The sequence below is a fragment of the Eupeodes corollae genome, chromosome 1 (genome assembly GCF_945859685.1).
Source record: "Eupeodes corollae chromosome 1, idEupCoro1.1, whole genome shotgun sequence".
Lineage (NCBI taxonomy): Eukaryota > Metazoa > Arthropoda > Insecta > Diptera > Syrphidae > Eupeodes > Eupeodes corollae.
This window is the reverse complement of record NC_079147.1, coordinates 158192481-158211762: the sequence shown is the minus strand read 5'-3', so window position 1 is coordinate 158211762 and position 19282 is coordinate 158192481.

The window sequence follows — 19282 nt, the reverse complement described above, 5'->3', positions numbered from 1 at the left end:
CAATTAAAAGTAATGTTGTTCGATTGCATTAACGAATGTGTTAATCCAGAATTTGAAGAAGTGGCAAAAAAAGATGATGTTCAAGCAATTGCATCCCAACTGCAGTTACTTTAAGCACACAATGAACATCTTGTGCAAAGAGTAACTGCAATGGAGAACTACTGTCATCTTTTGGAATGACAACTGGATATCCTCACGCGTAAAAACAACGAAAATACTGTTGTGGTGCATTTTCAGGCAGAAGGGAAGACCAATAAGACCAAGAAGGTGCAGAACTTCCGATAAAAAGCGCACAAGAGTTCACAAACAACAACACAAACAAATCCACTGTGATTTTAAACTTTCACCCGGTAGACACGGCGAATAAAGTTATAGACGCAACTCCAACACTAAAAAATTCTGAAATTGTTATTCATCGTGAACAGTCTCTAATTACACGCCAAAAAAGGAAATCACTATACGACATCAAAAACAATCTACTCGCCATGACACCAAACGCGAAAATTTTAATAAGAGGAGTAAAACTTCACATCAATAACTTCGCGTTTTCTTTCAACTTTGCACGAGGATTGATTGTAAACAATACGGAGGAATATTCGTTTGTCAAAAACACTTTTGGAGATAGTGGACTACGATTCTTTGACAGCTACAACAATAATAAAGAATCCTATGCGATAGCAGCGCCATCATACAGTCAACATCAACAGCCTGGATGCAGTGTTTAGCGGAGTCAACATCATCAATTGTAGGAAGTGTTGCCGTCTGCCAAGTAATTTTGAATTTAAAAATTTTAAGTTATAATGTATCTGGCCTTAAAAACATATTAACAATTAGAGATTTTTTTAGGTTTATATTAAATTTTGATATTATTATTGTGTTAGGGACTTATTTCGAAGATGGCCATGAAACACAATTCGCAAAATTTTTCAAAGATTTTTTTATTAAATTTATTCCTGCCACCCGCAGTAGTATTTTTGGTAGAGCAAGTAGAGGTTAATTGATATCAGTACGATGTAGTTTAAAAAGCTGTGTTAGTATTAAATCTGTAGGGAGAAAGACGGTTATAATGGTAAATCACAGGCATGAACATATTACATTCTTCCAACCTATTTAAATTGTACTAATTGGAATAACGATTTTAATGAACTGCAATCCTTTTTAAGTGAAATGTATTATAGGAATATTTTAATATTAGGCGATTTAAATGCTAGAATCGGTGAATTTCAAAATCCAGCTTCTCTGATGAACAACACCGCGCACGCGTTTAATAGTTTGAGAATGTCTTCGGATGTAATTGTAAATAATTGTGGCGGGCGTTTAATGGAGTTGGTGGAGGACTTCGGTCTAATGGTTGTAAATGGAATTTCTAACAGAGATAACAGAGGTGAATTAACATTTATTTCTAGTCAGGGTTGTTCTATGATAGATTATTGTTTGGCTAGAGGCGATTGGCTTACTGTTATAGAGGATTTTGAGGTACAAACCGCAAGCTATTCAGCCCATCTTCCAATAGTGACATTTATGAAATTTCAAAACGTCGATTCTACGGTGAGCGAACCAGTCCTAAAATATAAATGGGTTGATAGTCAGGTAGTAGTGTACAAGCGTAGACTCGATGCGCAAGTATATAGTCTATCAAGCCATGTATCCTGGTCCTGTGAGCAGTCGGCTGGCGAAATAATAGAAGTTATTAAGAGTTCAGCCATGCCACCCAATAGGAAACAAAATTTTACTGCTGAGTGGTACGACTGGGAATGCATAAAACTCAGAAAAAAGTCATTTGCAATGCTTAAAATTTTTAGGAAAACAAAGTCTAATTTCTTTAAATCGCTCTACTTAGATGCAAATAAAATGTATAATCGAATATGCAAAAATGAACAAAAAACTTTTATGGCTGGTTTAGCAGTAGGTTTATCAAAATGTAAAGACTCAAAATCATTTTGGTCTAAAGTGAGATTGTTAGGTGGCGTTAAAAATGTTTCAGCAACTACAATAAATGTAGAGTTACTAGCAAACCATTTCAAGGAACTTCTTAACGCCTCAACAAACTCACAACTATTTCAATATGCTTCACCCTCAATCACTATTTCAGACCTAGACGACCCTATTACAATAAATGAATTGCAAGCAACCCTTAAAAACATGAAAAACAACAAGGCAGCCGGGCTAGATGGAATTACAGCTGAATTTTATAAAAACTCATCCCCGTCTTTTATAAATCTTCTTCTTGATTTTTTTAATAAGCTTCTAGAAAAAGAAGAAATACCTCAGTCATTTTTAATGTTATAAATTTGTCCAATTTTTAAAAAAAGAGATCCTAGTTTCCCAGCAAACTATAAGGGCATTTCGATTCTTCCTTGTTTGAGAAAAATATTTACCCAAATTCTATACTACAGGCTTATGAGGTGGGTAGAAGAAAACAAATTGCTCAGCACTTTCCAAGCTGGTTTCCGCTCTGGTCTTTCAACTGTGGATCAAATCTTCGCACTCTCCAATATAGCAAAACGTTTCATCGATAGCAAACAAAAACTTTATGTATTTTTCATTGATTTTAGGGCAGCATTTGATACTATCAACCGGAATTCACTAATTTATAAATTATCAAATTTTGGTTTATCGACGAAATTTTTAAGACTCTATAAACTTCTCCTCACAAATACTTGCGCTATTGTGTCAAATGGGAGTTCCATATCCAGCTTCTTTAACACTGATTGCGGTGTGCCCCAAGGTTGCCCCTTAAGCCCGATTATGTTCGCCCTTTTCATTGACGATGTCCCCCGTGATTTTCCTGGGGGTGTTAGGTTTGGAAATATACTTATTAAGGTACTACTTTATGCGGACGACATTGTTGTTTTGTCGGACAACGCCACCACATTACAGTTACAAATTAATAGACTTAAAAACTTTTGTGATAAATGGGACCTGAATATAAACACCTCAAAATCACAAATTATGATTTTTAAAAGCACCCGTCGAAGGAAAAACCCGCTAGAAACATGGTCATTGGATCGTGAACCTATAGAGGTGGTTAACCAATTTAAGTATTTAGGTGTTCTATTTTGTAGCAATCTAGATTTCAGGCCCCATGTTAAGGAAAAATGCTTTCGGCAAAAACTGGAATAAACCTTATATGGAACAAAATCTTCTGCAATAAGTACATAGACATCTCAGCAAAATTTAGAGTTTTTGAAGCTACTATAAACTCATGCTTATCCTATGCCAGTCAAGTTTTTGGTTACCAAGATCTCGATGAATTTGAGATAGTGCAACGCTTCTTTTTTAAACGAATATTTAAACTTCCAAACTATACACCAACTTACGCTATACATGTGGAATCAGGGATCCCTCCGATTTTTCTAAAAAATCTTAAATTTAATGCCGATTACATAATAAAAGTAATGCAAAGGTCAAATGAAAATCTTCATAAGCAAATGATGGATTTTGCATTCCGAAGGAATTTATCGCCGTTTAAAGAATGGTATGAAATAGCAAATGCGCACGGATTTAATCTAAACCTTGGTACAACTTCTCTTAATAATTGGAAAGGTAGGTTTTATGAATGTATTGCGTTGGTTGATGATTCATTGTATCTCAAGTTCTTGTATAGGGCTCGAACCTCTCCAAGCAGATTGGTCTATAAGCAACTCGATCACACAATTATTTTAATAGTAATCTTTCTGCAAATCAAATAGGTACTTTGTTTAAAGCAAGAACTGAGATGCTAAATTTGAATTACAAACCTCACAGAAATGATAATCCCAGGTGTAACCTCTGCAATCGAAATGAAATCGAAGATGTCAACCACTTTTTAGCCGTTTGTCCAATTCTACAAGAACTCCGAAGACTTTATTTTTCAAAAAGCTTTCTCAATCACCAGGAAGCGAAACAAATTTTAAACGGAGAGTGGGGTTGGAAGGACCTTTACAATTTTATTGAGCATGCCTTAGATTACCGAAACAGTTTTTTAGAGTAATTTTAAATTTTTAAATATATGTATATATATGTATCATTATTGTAATGTATTTATATGTACTACATAATGTTATTTGTTACTAATTTATTTTACTAAGAAATGTTAAATGTAACATGAGCCTTAAGCTATTCTTATACTTTTATACTTGAGTCACGCCACCTCGCGGTCATCAGAAGAACTGTGAAAAACAAACGAGAACCAACTTCATGCAAAAGATTTTGAATTGCAAAAAAGAAGAAAAAAAGAGGGCTGAAAACAAACCGCCGTTGTGAATAGACGCTTCAATAAAGGGAGATAATTAATTTGTTAAAACGAAAGTATAGTTTCATTTAGAGTTTCATTTTAATAACTCCATTATATTATCTAAGATGTAACGAGGAAATATATATTATAAACTTGGATATTATGCTTATTTAAATTAAATTTATTTATTCAATTGTCTACATAATCTATTTATAAACTTGCTTTAATCTTAAACTTTTTTTTTTTTAATTCTCGATAAATGTCAATTTTCAGGCAGACGGCAAATATATTTTTTGCCATGCTAATGTTCTTATTTAATTTTTCAAATGTATTTCGAGTTTTGGTTAAATAAAGAATTTTTAATAATAATAATAATATCATTTATTAATAAATTTAAGAAAAGAAATTTATTCGTCGCGAAAAAATTGTAGTTGATACGACCTGTCAAACTTTATTCGCGTTCCACGTTATTATTAATATTCGTTAATTCGTTGGTCTTTGGTCGTGCTCTTGTGAATAGAGCTTGACCACTCCTTTTAGGATAATAAAATTTGCATTTTGCAAGACAATATTGTAAAAACAGTTTGGTAGTAACGAATTGCAGTTTGGTTGGTACGAACTGTCAACCTCTATTCTCGTTCCACATACCATCCACACTGCAACGAATAAATTGTTCGCGCTCAACTTAACCTCAAAATTATATCACTCTTGTTTTATTTGTTGAAAACGGTAATTATAAATTGTGAATTCGTTGTTGTCTGCGAATAGAAATAAATCTCATGTTAAAGAAAAGTCAAATTATGCGAACATCCACAGTTCGCAGTTCGTAGCTCATAAGCAAGATGCTCAAGAGCTTGTACAGAAAACAACATTTTTGAAATCGGAGTTTATTGGTTTTAGAGAAAACTGAAAACAGAAAAGAAATAACCTTTGTATTTTAATTTCAATAGTACTATCATGAAGAGGAACACTCGACCTGACATCTTTTTACGACTTCCTAAACAGTTCGTTCCACATGCATTGGGGTGGGGGTAAAAATGAGCGAAATTCCAATATAAATTAATACATTTCTAGGTTATTAAAAAAATAGAAGATAGAAAAAAATGCATACAAATTCAGTGAAACTTCGAGACAGGCAATGAAAAGACATTTTTGTGATAATTTATATTTTGTATAATGTTTTTTTTTTTGATTGGTTAATCCGGAATGAAGAAAATTAAAAAAAAAAAAACACAACAATACAAAAAAAGAATTAGAATATAAACATTTTGTGATTGTCAATTAGAAAAATCAAGGTTTTACCTACTTTTTTCGAATCATTTCAAATATTTTTTAACCATGATCCTGATCAATCAACTTGCAACCAGATTGACCACATTGCGATCGACGCACGACTCTTCTGCAGTATACAGGATGTCCGAATATTCCGAGGGGCCAACATTGACTCGGACCACTACCTTGTTGTAGCGAGGGTACGGCTACGGATATCCCAGTCCAAGCCAAAACAAGGAAGTACTGTGAGAAATTTCAGAGTCAGACGGCTACAATCACAAGAAAATGCCATGTCCTTTTCCGATCCTCCTCTTAAGGAGTCATGTGCTGCCTGCATTAAGCATTGAAAACCACTGGCAACATTGCCTTGCAGCCATCACAGCTGCCGCCTCTGAAGTGCTAGTTTTCACACGGCCATAACAACGAAACCCCTGGATTGGCGACGAATGCCGGCAAGCGCACACAGCGAAACAAGAAGCATACAAAACGGCGCTGCATAGGAGAACCAGAGCTGCTCGCGAGCTCTACGAGCAGAAGAGGAGAGAGGAATACCGGCTTCTTAGATGAAAAAAAAGCATGAGAAGCGCGCGATCCAGGAGATAGAGGGATGTCACAACAAGAATGAGGTTCGTAAATTTTACCAAAAGGTGAAAAAAACCTCTCAAGGGTACAGGCCGCGAACCGAAGCCTGTAAGAACAATCAGAAGAACATCGTAGTAGAACCGCAGTCAATGTCGAGAATATAGAAAGACCACTTCTCCAAATTATATAACGGCGATGACGAACCGAATTCCGCTGTAAGGGAGATAGAACCACTCAACCTCGGCGACGCAGATCAACAATTCCGCCTACCCGACCTTGACGAAGTGAAGATAGCTATATCTAAACTTAAGTCAAACAAAGCTGATGGCATCGCTGCTGAACTATTCAAAGCAGCAAGCGATGACTTGGTACGGAGCATGCAGAAAGGAGACCCTCTAAACTGCGCAAAGTACAGAGGCATTAGTCTCCTTAACAATGCACATAAGATCCTCTCTGCCGTTTTATGTGAACGTCTGAAGACGTTCGTTAACAACCTTATAGGTCCTTATCAGTCTGGCTTCAGACCAGGAAAGTCCATTATCAACCAAATATTCACACTACGGCAGATCTTTAAAAAGAAATATTGGAGTTCAAAAATTGTCCATTAGTTGCCGACTTTTATGCCTTTTAGATGCGTTTTAAGCGAGATATTCGCATTTAAAGTTTGGACATGGATTTTTGCCCATAACTTGTTGTAGAGTTGGTCTTATTCAAAGATAGGCACACCAATGGAAAGGGAATGATTCCTAGATCACAATCCTGAAATTTCAGGCATCTAGGTGGTCTGGATCAAGAAATATTGGAGTTCAAAAATTGTCCTCTAGGTGCCGAATTTTATGCCTTTTAGATGCGTATTAAGCGAGATATTCGCATTTAAAGTTTGAATATGGATTTTTGCCCATAACTTGTTGTAGAGTTGGTCTTATTCAAAGATAGTCACACCAATGGAAAAGGAACGATTCCTGAATAACAATCCTGAAATTTCAGCCATCTAGGTGGTCTAGATCAAGAAATATTGGAGTTCAAAAATTGTCCACTCGGTGCCGACTTTTATGCCTTTTAGATGCGTATTAAGCGAGATATTCGCATTTAAAGTTTGAACATGGATTTTTGTCCATAACTTGTTGTAGAGTTGGTCTTATTCAAAGATAGGCACACCAACGGAAAGGGAATGATTCCTAGATCACAATCCTGAAATTTCAGCCATCTAGGTGGTCTAGATCAAGAAATATTGGAGTTCAAAAATTGTCCTCTAGGTGCCGACTTTTATGCCTTTTAGATGCGTATAAAGCGAAATATTCGCATTTAAAGTTTGAACATGGATTTTTGACCATAACTTGTTGTAGAGTTGGTCTTATTCAAAGATAGGCACACCGATGGAAAGGGAACGATTCCTGGATCACAATCCTGAAATTTCAGCCATCCAGGTGGTCTAGATCAAGAAATATTGGAGTTCAAAAATTGTCCACTCGGTGCCGACTTTTATGCCTTTTAGATGCGTATTAAGCGAGATATTCGCATTTAAAGTTTGAACATGGATTTTTGTCCATAACTTGTTGTAGAGTTGGTCTTATTCAAAGAAAGGCACACCAACGGAAAGGGAATGATTCCTAGATCACAATCCTGAAATTTCAGCCATCTAGGTGGTCTAGATCAAGAAATATTGGAGTTAAAAAATTGTCCACTAGGTGCCGACTTTTATGCCTTTTAGATGCGTATTAAGCGAGATATTCGCATTTAAAGTTTGAACATGGATTTTTGCCCATAACTTGTTGCAGATTTGGTCTTACTCAAAGATAGGCACACCAATGGAAAGGGAACGATTCCTGAATCACAATCCTGAAATTTCCGCCATCTAAGTGGTCTAGATCAAGAAATATTGGAGTTCAAAAATTGTCCACTCGGTGCCGACATTTATGCCTTTTAGATGCGTATTAAGCGAGATATTCGCATTTAAAGGTTGAACATGGATTTTTGCCCATAACTTGTTGTAGAGTTGGTCTTATTCAAAGATAGGCACACCAATGGAAAGGGAATGATTCCTAGATCACAATCCTGAAATTTCAGGCATCTAGGTGGTCTGGATCAAGAAATATTGGAGTTCAAAAATTGTCCTCTAGGTGCCGACTTTTATGCCTTTTAGATGCGTATTAAGCGAGATATTCGCATTTAAAGTTTGAACATGGATTTTTGCCCATAACTTGTTGCAGAGTTGGTCTTATTCAAAGATAGGCACACCAATGGAAAGGGAACGATTCCTGGATCACAATCCTGAAATTTCAGCCATCTAGGTGGTCAAGATCAAGAAATATTGGAGTTCAAAAATTGTCCACTCGGTGCCGACTTTTATGCCTTTTAGATGCGTATTAAGCGAGATATTCGCATTTAAAGGTTGAACATGGATTTTTGCCCATAACTTGTTGCAGAGTTGGTCTTATTCAAAGATAGGCACACCAATGGAGGGGATGATATGGACATGGATTTTTGTCCATAACTTGTTGTAGAGTTGGTCTTATTCAAAGATAGGCACACCAATGGAAAGGGAACGATTCCTGGATCACAATCCTGAAATTTCAGCCATCTAGGTGGTCAAGATCAAGAAATATTGGAGTTCAAAAATTGTCCACTCGGTGCCGACTTTTATGCCTTTTAGATGCGTATTAAGCGAGATATTCGCATTTAAAGTTTGAACATGGATTTTTGCCCATAACTTGTTGCAGATTTGGTCTTATTCAAAGATAGGCACACCAATGGAAAGGGAACGATTCCTGGATGACAATCCTAAAATTTCAGCCATCTAGGTGGTCTAGATCAAGAAATATTGGAGTTCAAAAATTGTCCTATAGATGCTGACTTTTATGCCTTTTAGATGCGTATTAAGCGAGATATTCGCATTTAAAGTTTGAACATGGATTTTTGCCCATAACTTGTTGCAGATTTGGTCTTATTCAAAGATAGGCACACCAATGGAAAGGGAACGATTCCTGAATCACAATCCTGAAATTTCAGCCATCTAGGTGGTCTGGATCAAGAAATATTGGAGTTCAAAAATTGTCCTCTAGGTGCCGACTTTTATGCCTTTTAGATGCGTATTAAGCGAGATATTCGCATTTAAAGTTTGAACATAGATTTTTGCCCATAACTTGTTGTAGAGTTGGCCCTATTCAAAGATATGCACACCAATGGAAAGGGAATGATTCCTGGATCACAATCCTAAAATTTCAGCCATCTAGGTGGTCTAGATCAAGAAATATTGGAGTTCAAAAATTGTCCATTAGGTGCTGACTTTGATACCTTTTAGATGCGTTTTAAGCGAGATATTCGCATTTAAAGTTTGGACATGGATTTTTGCCCATAACTTGTTGTAGAGTTGGTCTTGTTCAAAGATAGGCACACCAATGGAAAGGGAATGATTCCTAGATCACAATCCTGAAATTTCAGCCATTTGGGTGGTTTAGATCAAGAAATATTGGACTTCAAAAATTGTCCATTAGGTGCCGACTTTTATGCCTTTTAGATGCGTATTAAGCGAGATATTCGCATTTAAAGTTTGAACATGGATTTTTGACCAAAACTTGTTGCCGAGTTGGTCTTATTCAAAGATAGGCACACCAATGGAAAGGGAACGATTCCTGAATCACAATCCTGAAATTTCAGCCATCTAGGTGGTCTAGATCAAGAAATATTGGAGTTCAAAAATTGTCCATTAGGTGCCGACTTTGATATATTTTAGATGCGTATTAAGCGAGATATTCGCATTTAAAGTTTGGACATGGATTTTTGCCCATAACTTGTTGTAGAGTTGGTCTTGTTCAAAGATAGGCACACCAATGGAAAGGGAATGATTCCTAGATCACAATCCTGAAATTTCAGCCATCTAGGTGGTTTAGATCAAGAAATATTGGAGTTCAAAAATTGTCCATTAGGTGCCGACTTTTATGCCTTTTAGATGCGTTTTAAGCGAGATATTCGCATTTAAAGTTTGAACATGGATTTTTGACCATAACTTGTTGCCGAGTTGGTCTTATTCAAAGATAGGCACACCAATGGAAAGGGAACGATTCCTGAATCACAATCCTGAAATTTCAGCCATCTAGGTGGTTTAGATCAAGAAATATTGGAGTTCAAAAATTGTCCATTAGGTGCCGACTTTTATGCCTTTTAGATGCGTATTAAGCGAGATATTCGCATTTAAAGTTTGAACATGGATTTTTGACCATAACTTGTTGCCGAGTTGGTCTTATTCAAAGATAGGCACACCAATGGAAAGGGAACGATTCCTGAATCACAATCCTGAAATTTCAGCCATCTAGGTGGTCTAGATCAAGAAATATTGGAGTTCAAAAATTGTCCATTAGGTGCCGACTTTTATGCCATTTAGATGCGTTTTAAGCGAGATATTCGCATTTAAAGTTTGGACATGGATTTTTGCCCATAACTTGTTGTAGAGTTGGTCTTATTCAAAGATAGGCACACCAATGGAAAGGGAATGATTCCTAGATCACAATCCTGAAATTTCAGCCATCTAGGTGGTCTAGATCAAGAAATATTGGAGTTCAAAAATTGTCCTCTAGGTGCCGACTTTTATGCCTTTTAGATGCGTATTAAGCGAGATATTCGCATTTAAAGTTTGAACATGGATTTTTGCCCATAACTTGTTCCAGAGTTGGTCTTATTCAAAGATAGGCACACCAATGGAAAGGGAACGATTCCTGAATCACAATCCTGAAATTTCAGCCATCTAGGTGGTTTAGATCAAGAAATATTGGAGTTCAAAAATTGTCCATTAGGTGCCGACTTTTATGCCTTTTAGATGCGTATTAAGCGAGATATTCGCATTTAAAGTTTGAACATGGATTTTTGACCATAACTTGTTGCCGAGTTGGTCTTATTCAAAGATAGGCACACCAATGGAAAGGGAATGATTCCTAGATCACAATCCTGAAATTTCAGCCATCTAGGTGGTCTTGATCAAGAAATATAGGAGTTCAAAAATTGTCCTCTAGGTGCCGACTTTTATGCCTTTTAGATGCGTATTAAGCGAGATATTCGCATTTAAAGTTTGGACATGGATTTTTGCCCATAACTTGTTGTAGAGTTGGTCTTATTCAAAGATATGCACACCAATGGAAAGGGAATGATTCCTGGATCACAATCCTAAAATTTCAGCCATCTAGGTGGTCTAGATCAAGAAATATTGGAGTTCAAAAATTGTCCATTAGGTGCCGACTTTTATGCCTTTTAGATGCGTTTTAAGCGAGATATTCGCATTTAAAGTTTGGACATGGATTTTTGCCCATAACTTGTTGTAGAGTTGGTCTTGTTCAAAGATAGGCACACCAATGGAAAGGGAATAATTCCTAGATCACAATCCTGAAATTTCAGCCATCTAGGTGGTTTAGATCAAGAAATATTGGAGTTCAAAAATGGTCCATTAGGTGCCGACTTTTATGCCTTTTAGATGCGTATTAAGCGAGATATTCGCATTTAAAGTTTGAACATGGATTTTTGACCATAACTTGTTGCCGAGTTGGTCTTATTCAAAGATAGGCACACCAATGGAAAGGGAACGATTCCTGAATCACAATCCTGAAATTTCAGCCATCTAGGTGGTCTAGATCAAGAAATATTGGAGTTCAAAAATTGTCCATTAGGTGCCGACTTTGATATATTTTAGATGCGTATTAAGCGAGATATTCGCATTTAAAGTTTGAACATGGATTTTTGTCCATAACTTGTTGTAGAATTGGTTTAATCAAAGATAGGCACACCAATGGAAAGGGAACGATTCCTGGATGACAATCCTGAAATTTCCGCCATCTAAGTGGTCTAGATCAAGAAATATTGGAGTTCAAAAATTGTCCACTCGGTGCCGACTTTTATGCCTTTTAGATGCGTACTAAGCGAGATATTCGCATTTAAAGGTTGAACATGGATTTTTGCCCATAACTTGTTGTAGAGTTGGTCTTATTCAAAGATAGGCACACCAATGGAAAGGGAATGATTCCTAGATCACAATCCTGAAATTTCAGCCATCTAGGTGGTCAAGATCAAGAAATATTGGAGTTCAAAAATTGTCCACTCGGTGCCGACTTTTATGCCTTTTAGATGCGTACTAAGCGAGATATTCGCATTTAAAGGTTGAACATGGATTTTTGCCCATAACTTGTTGCAGAGTTGGTCTTATTCAAAGATAGGCACACCAATGGAAAGGGAATGATTCCTAGATCACAATCCTGAAATTTCAGCCATCTAGGTGGTCTAGATCAAGAAATATTGGAGTTCAAAAATTGTCCATTAGGTGCCGACTTTGATACCTTTTAGATGCGTTTTAAGCGAGATATTCGCATTTAAAGTTTGGACATGGATTTTTGCCCATAACTTGTTGTAGAGTTGGTCTTATTCAAAGATAGGCACACCAATGGAAAGGGAATGATTCCTAGATCACAATCCTGAAATTTCAGCCATCTAGGTGGTCTAGATCAAGAAATATTGGAGTTCAAAAATTGTCCATTAGGTGCCGACTTTTATGCCTTTTAGATGCGTTTTAAGCGAGATATTCGCATTTAAAGTTTGGACATGGATTTTTGCCCATAACTTGTTGTAGAGTTGGTCTTGTTCAAAGATAGGCACACCAATGGAAAGGGAATGATTCCTAGATCACAATCCTGAAATTTCAGGCATCTAGGTGGTCGGGATCAAGAAATATTGGAGTTCAAAAATTGTCCTCTAGGTGCCGACTTTTATGCCTTTTAGATGCGTAATAAGCGAGATATTCGCATTTAAAGTTTGAACATGGATTTTTGCCCATAACTTGTTGCAGAGTTGGTCTTATTCAAAGATAGGCACACCAATGGAAAGGGAACGATTCCTGGATCACAATCCTGAAATTTCAGCCATCTAGGTGGTCAAGATCAAAAAATATTGGAGTTCAAAAATTGTCCACTCGGTGCCGACTTTTATGCCTTTTAGATGCGTATTAAGCGAGATATTCGCATTTAAAGGTTGAACATGGATTTTTGCCCATATCTTGTTGTAGAGTTGTTCTTATTCAAAGATAGGCACACCAATGGAAAGGGAATGATTCCTAGATCACAATCCTGAAATTTCAGCCATCTAGGTGGTCTTGATCAAGAAATATTGGAGTTCAAAAATTGTCCTCTAGGTGCCGACTTTTATGCCTTTTAGATGCGTATTAAGCGAGATATTCGCATTTAAAGTTTGAACATGGATTTTTGCCCATAACTTGTTGTAGAGTTGGTCTTATTCAAAGATAGGCACACCAATGGAAAGGGAATGATTCCTAGATCACAATCCTGAAATTTCAGCCATCTAGGTGGTCTAGATCAAGAAATATTGGAGTTCAAAAATTGTCCATTAGGTGCCGACTTTTATGCCTTTTAGATGCGTTTTAAGCGAGATATTCGCATTTAAAGTTTGGACATGGATTTTTGCCCATAACTTGTTGTAGAGTTGGTCTTGTTCAAAGATAGGCACACCAATGGAAAGGGAATGATTCCTAGATCACAATCCTGAAATTTCAGCCATCTAGGTGGTTTAGATCAAGAAATATTGGAGTTCAAAAATTGTCCATTAGGTGCCGACTTTTATGCCTTTTAGATGCGTATTAAGCGAGATATTCGCATTTAAAGTTGGAACATGGATTTTTGACCATAACTTGTTGCCGAGTTGGTCTTATTCAAAGATAGGCACACCAATGGAAAGGGAACGATTCCTGAATCACAATCCTGAAATTTCAGCCATCTAGGTGGTCTAGATCAAGAAATATTGGAGTTCAAAAATTGTCCATTAGGTGCCGACTTTGATATATTTTAGATGCGTATTAAGCGAGATATTCGCATTTAAAGTTTGAACATGGATTTTTGTCCATAACTTGTTGTAGAATTGGTCTTATTCAAAGATAGGCACACCAATGGAAAGGGAACGATTCCTGGATGACAATCCTGAAATTTCAGCCATATAGGTGGTCTAGATCAAGAAATATTGGAGTTCAAAAATTGTCCTCTAGGTGCTGACTTTTATGCCTTTTAGATGCGTATTAAGCGAGATATTCGCATTTAAAGTTTGAACATGGATTTTTGCCCATAACTTGTTGCAGAGTTGGTCTTATTCAAAGATAGGCACACCAATGGAAAGGGAACGATTCCTGAATCACAATCCTGAAATTTCCGCCATCTAAGTGGTCTAGATCAAGAAATATTGGAGTTCAAAAATTGTCCACTCGGTGCCGACTTTTATGCCTTTTAGATGCGTACTAAGCGAGATATTCGCATTTAAAGGTTGAACATGGATTTTTGCCCATAACTTGTTGTAGAGTTGGTCTTATTCAAAGATAGGCACACCTATGGAAAGGGAATGATTCCTAGATCACAATCCTGAAATTTCAGCCATCTAGGTGGTCTGGATTAAGAAATATTGGAGTTCAAAAATTGTCCTCTAGGTGCCGTTTTTTATGCCTTTTAGATGCGTTTTAAGCGAGATATTCGCATTTAAAGTTTGAACATGGATTTTTGCCCATAACTTGTTGCAGAGTTGGTCTTATTCAAAGATAGGCACACCAATGTAAAGGGAACGATTCCTGGATCACAATCCTGAAATTTCAGCCATCTAGGTGGTCAAGATCAAGAAATATTGGAGTTCAAAAATTTTCCACTCGGTGCCGACTTTTATGCCTTTTAGATGCGTACTAAGCGAGATATTCGCATTTAAAGGTTGAACATGGATTTTTGCCCACAACTTGTTGTAGAGTTGTTCTTATTCAAAGATAGGCACACCAATGGAAAGGGAATGATTCCTAGATCACAATCCTGAAATTTCAGGCATCTAGGTGGTCTTGATCAAGAAATATTGGAGTTCAAAAATTGTCCTCTAGGTGCCGACTTTTATGCCTTTTAGATGCGTATTAAGCGAGATATTCGCATTTAAAGTTTGAACATGGATTTTTGCCCATAACTTGTTGTAGAGTTGGTCTTATTCAAAGATAGGCACACCAATGGAAAGGGAATGATTCCTAGATCACAATCCTGAAATTTCAGCCATCTAGGTGGTTTAGATCAAGAAATATTGGAGTTCAAAAATTGTCCATTAGGTGCCGACTTTTATGCTTTTTAGATGCGTTTTAAGCGAGATATTCGCATTTAAAGTTTGGACATGGATTTTTGCCCATAACTTGTTGTAGAGTTGGTCTTATTCAAAGATAGGCACACCAATGGAGAGGGAATGATTCCTAGATCACAATCCTGAAATTTCAGCCATCTAGGTGGTCTAGATCAAGAAATATTGGAGTTCAAAAATTGTCCATTAGGTGCCGACTTTTATGCTTTTTAGATGCGTTTTAAGCGAGATATTCGCATTTAAAGTTTGGACATGGATTTTTGCCCATAACTTGTTGTAGAATTGGTCTTATTCAAAGATAGGCACACCAATGGAAAGGGAATGATACCTAGATCACAATCCTGAAATTTCAGCCATCTAGGTGGTCTAGATCAAGAAATATTGGAGTTCAAAAATTGTTCATTAGGTGCCGACTTTGATACCTTTTAGATGCGTTTTAAGCGAGATATTCGCATTTAAAGTTTGGACATGGATTTTTGCCCATAACTTGTTGTAGAGTTGGTCTTATTCAAAGATAGGCACACCAATGGAAAGGGAATGATTCCTAGATCACAATCCTGAAATTTCAGCCATCTAGGTGGTCTAGATCAAGAAATATTGGAGTTCAAAAATTGTCCATTAGGTGCCGACTTTGATACCTTTTAGATGCGTTTTAAGCGAGATATTCGCATTTAAAGTTCGAACATGTATTTTTGCCCATAACTTGTTGTAGAGTTGGTCTTATTCAAAGATAGGCACACCAATGGAAAGGGAATGATTCCTAGATCACAATCCTGAAATTTCAGCCATCTAGGTGGTTTAGATCAAGAAATATTGGAGTTCAAAAATTGTCCATTAGGTGCCGACTTTTATGCTTTTTAGATGCGTTTTAAGCGAGATATTCGCATTTAAAGTTTGGACATGGATTTTTGCCCATAACTTGTTGTAGAGTTGGTCTTATTCAAAGATAGGCACACCAATGGAGAGGGAATGATTCCTAGATCACAATCCTGAAATTTCAGCCATCTAGGTGGTCTAGATCAAGAAATATTGGAGTTCAAAAATTGTCCATTAGGTGCCGACTTTTATGCTTTTTAGATGCGTTTTAAGCGAGATATTCGCATTTAAAGTTTGGACATGGATTTTTGCCCATAACTTGTTGTAGAGTTGGTCTTATTCAAAGATAGGCACACCAATGGAAAGGGAATGATTCCTAGATCACAATCCTGAAATTTCAGCCATCTAGGTGGTCTAGATCAAGAAATATTGGAGTTCAAAAATTGTCCATTAGGTGCCGACTTTGATACCTTTTAGATGCGTTTTAAGCGAGATATTCGCATTTAAAGTTCGAACATGTATTTTTGCCCATAACTTGTTGTAGAGTTGGTCTTATTCAAAGATAGGCACACCAATGGAAAGGGAATGATTCCTAGATCACAATCCTGAAATTTCAGCCATCTAGGTGGTTTAGATCAAGAAATATTGGAGTTCAAAAATTGTCCATTAGGTGCCGACTTTTATGCTTTTTAGATGCGTTTTAAGCGAGATATTCGCATTTAAAGTTTGGACATGGATTTTTGCCCATAACTTGTTGTAGAGTTGGTCTTATTCAAAGATAGGCACACCAATGGCGAGGGAATGATTCCTAGATCACAATCCTGAAATTTCAGCCATCTAGGTGGTCTAGATCAAGAAATATTGGAGTTCAAAAATTGTCCATTAGGTGCCGACTTTTATGCTTTTTAGATGCGTTTTAAGCGAGATATTCGCATTTAAAGTTTGGACATGGATTTTTGCCCATAACTTGTTGTAGAATTGGTCTTATTCAAAGATAGGCACACCAATGGAAAGGGAATGATACCTAGATCACAATCCTGAAATTTCAGCCATCTAGGTGGTCTAGATCAAGAAATATTGGAGTTCAAAAATTGTTCATTAGGTGCCGACTTTGATACCTTTTAGATGCGTTTTAAGCGAGATATTCGCATTTAAAGTTTGGACATGGATTTTTGCCCATAACTTGTTGTAGAGTTGGTCTTATTCAAAGATAGGCACACCAATGGAAAGGGAATGATTCCTAGATCACAATCCTGAAATTTCAGCCATCTAGGTGGTCTAGATCAAGAAATATTGGAGTTCAAAAATTGTCCATTAGGTGCCGACTTTGATACCTTTTAGATGCGTTTTAAGCGAGTTATTCGCATTTTAAGGTGGTCTAGATCAAGAAATATTGGAGTTCAAAAATTGTCCATTAGGTGCCGACTTTGATACCTTTTAGATGCGTTTTAAGCGAGTTATTCGCATTTTAAGTTAGAATATGGAGTTTTGCCCATAACTTGTTGTAGAGTTGGTCTTATTCAAAGATAGGCACACCAATGGAAAGGGAATGATTCCTAGATCACAATCCTGAAATTTCAGCCATCTAGGTGGTCTAGATCAAGAAATATTGGAGTTCAAAAATTGTCCATTAGGTGCCGACTTTTATGCCTTTTAGATGCGTTTTAAGCGAGATATTCGCATTTAAAGTTCGAACATGGATTTTTGCCCATAACTTGTTGTAGAGTTGGTGTTATTCAAAGATAGGCACACCAATGGAAAGGGAATGATTCCTAGATCACAATCCTGAAATTTCAGCCATCTAGGTGGTCTAGATCAAGAAATATTGGAGTTCAAAAATTGTCCATTAGGTGCCGACTTTGATACCTTTTAGATGCGTTTTAAGCGAGATATTCGCATTTAAAGTTTGGACATGGATTTTTGCCCATAACTTGTTGTAGAGTTGGTCTTATTCAAAGATAGGCACACCAATGGAAAGGGAATGATTCCTAGATCACAATCCTGAAATTTCAGCCATCTAGGTGGTCTAGATCAAGAAATATTGGAGTTCAAAAATTGTCCATTAGGTGCCGACTTTTATGCCTTTTAGATGCGTTTTAAGCGAGATATTCGCATTTAAAGTTTGGACATGGATTTTTGCCCATAACTTGTTGTAGAGTTGGTCTTATTCAAAGATAGGCACACCAATGGAAAGGGAATGATTCCTAGATCACAATCCTGAAATTTCAGTCATCTAGGTGGTCTAGATCAAGAAATATTGGAGTTCAAAAATTGTCCATTAGGTACCGACATTTATGCCTTTTAGATGCGTTTTAAGCGAGATATTCGCATTTAAAGTTTGGACATTTATTTTTGCCCATAACTTGTTGTAGAGTTGGTCTTATTCAAAGATAGGCACACCAATGGAAAGGGAATGATTCCTAGATCACAATCCTGAAATTTCAGTCATCTAGGTGGTCTAGATCAAGAAATATTGGAGTTCAAAAATTGTCCATTAGGTACCGACTTTTATGCCTTTTAGATGCGTTTTAAGCGAGATATTCGCATTTAAAGTCCGAACATGGATTTTTGCCCATAACTTGTTGTAGAGTTGGTCTTATTCAAAGATAGGCACACCAATGGAAAGGGAATGATTCCTAGATCACAATCCTGAAATTTCAGCCATCTAGGTGGTCTAGATCAAGAAATATTGGAGTTCAAAAATTGTCCATTAGGTGCCGACTTTTATGCCTTTTAGCTGCGTTTTAAGCGAGATATTCGCATTTAAAGTCCGAACATGGATTTTTGCCCATAACTTGTTGTAGAGTTGGTCTTATTCAAAGATAGGCACACCAATGGAAAGGGAATGATTCCTAGATCACAATCCTGAAATTTCAGCCATCTAGGTGGTCTAGATCAAGAAATATTGGAGTTCAAAAATTGTCCATTAGGTGCCGACTTTGATACCTTTTAGATGCGTTTTAAGCGAGATATTCGCATTTAAAGTTTGGACATGGATTTTTGCCCATAACTTGTTGTAGAGTTGGTCTTATTCAAAGATAGGCACACCAATGGAAAGGGAATGATTTCTAGATCACAATCCTGAAATTTCAGCCATCTAGGTGGTCTAGATCAAGAAATATTGGAGTTCAAAAATTGTCCATTAGGTGCCGACTTTTATATCTTTTAGATACGTTTTAAGCGAGATATTCGCATTAAAAGTTTGGACATGGATTTTTGCCCACAACTTGTTGTAGAGTTGGTCTTATTCAAAGATAGGCA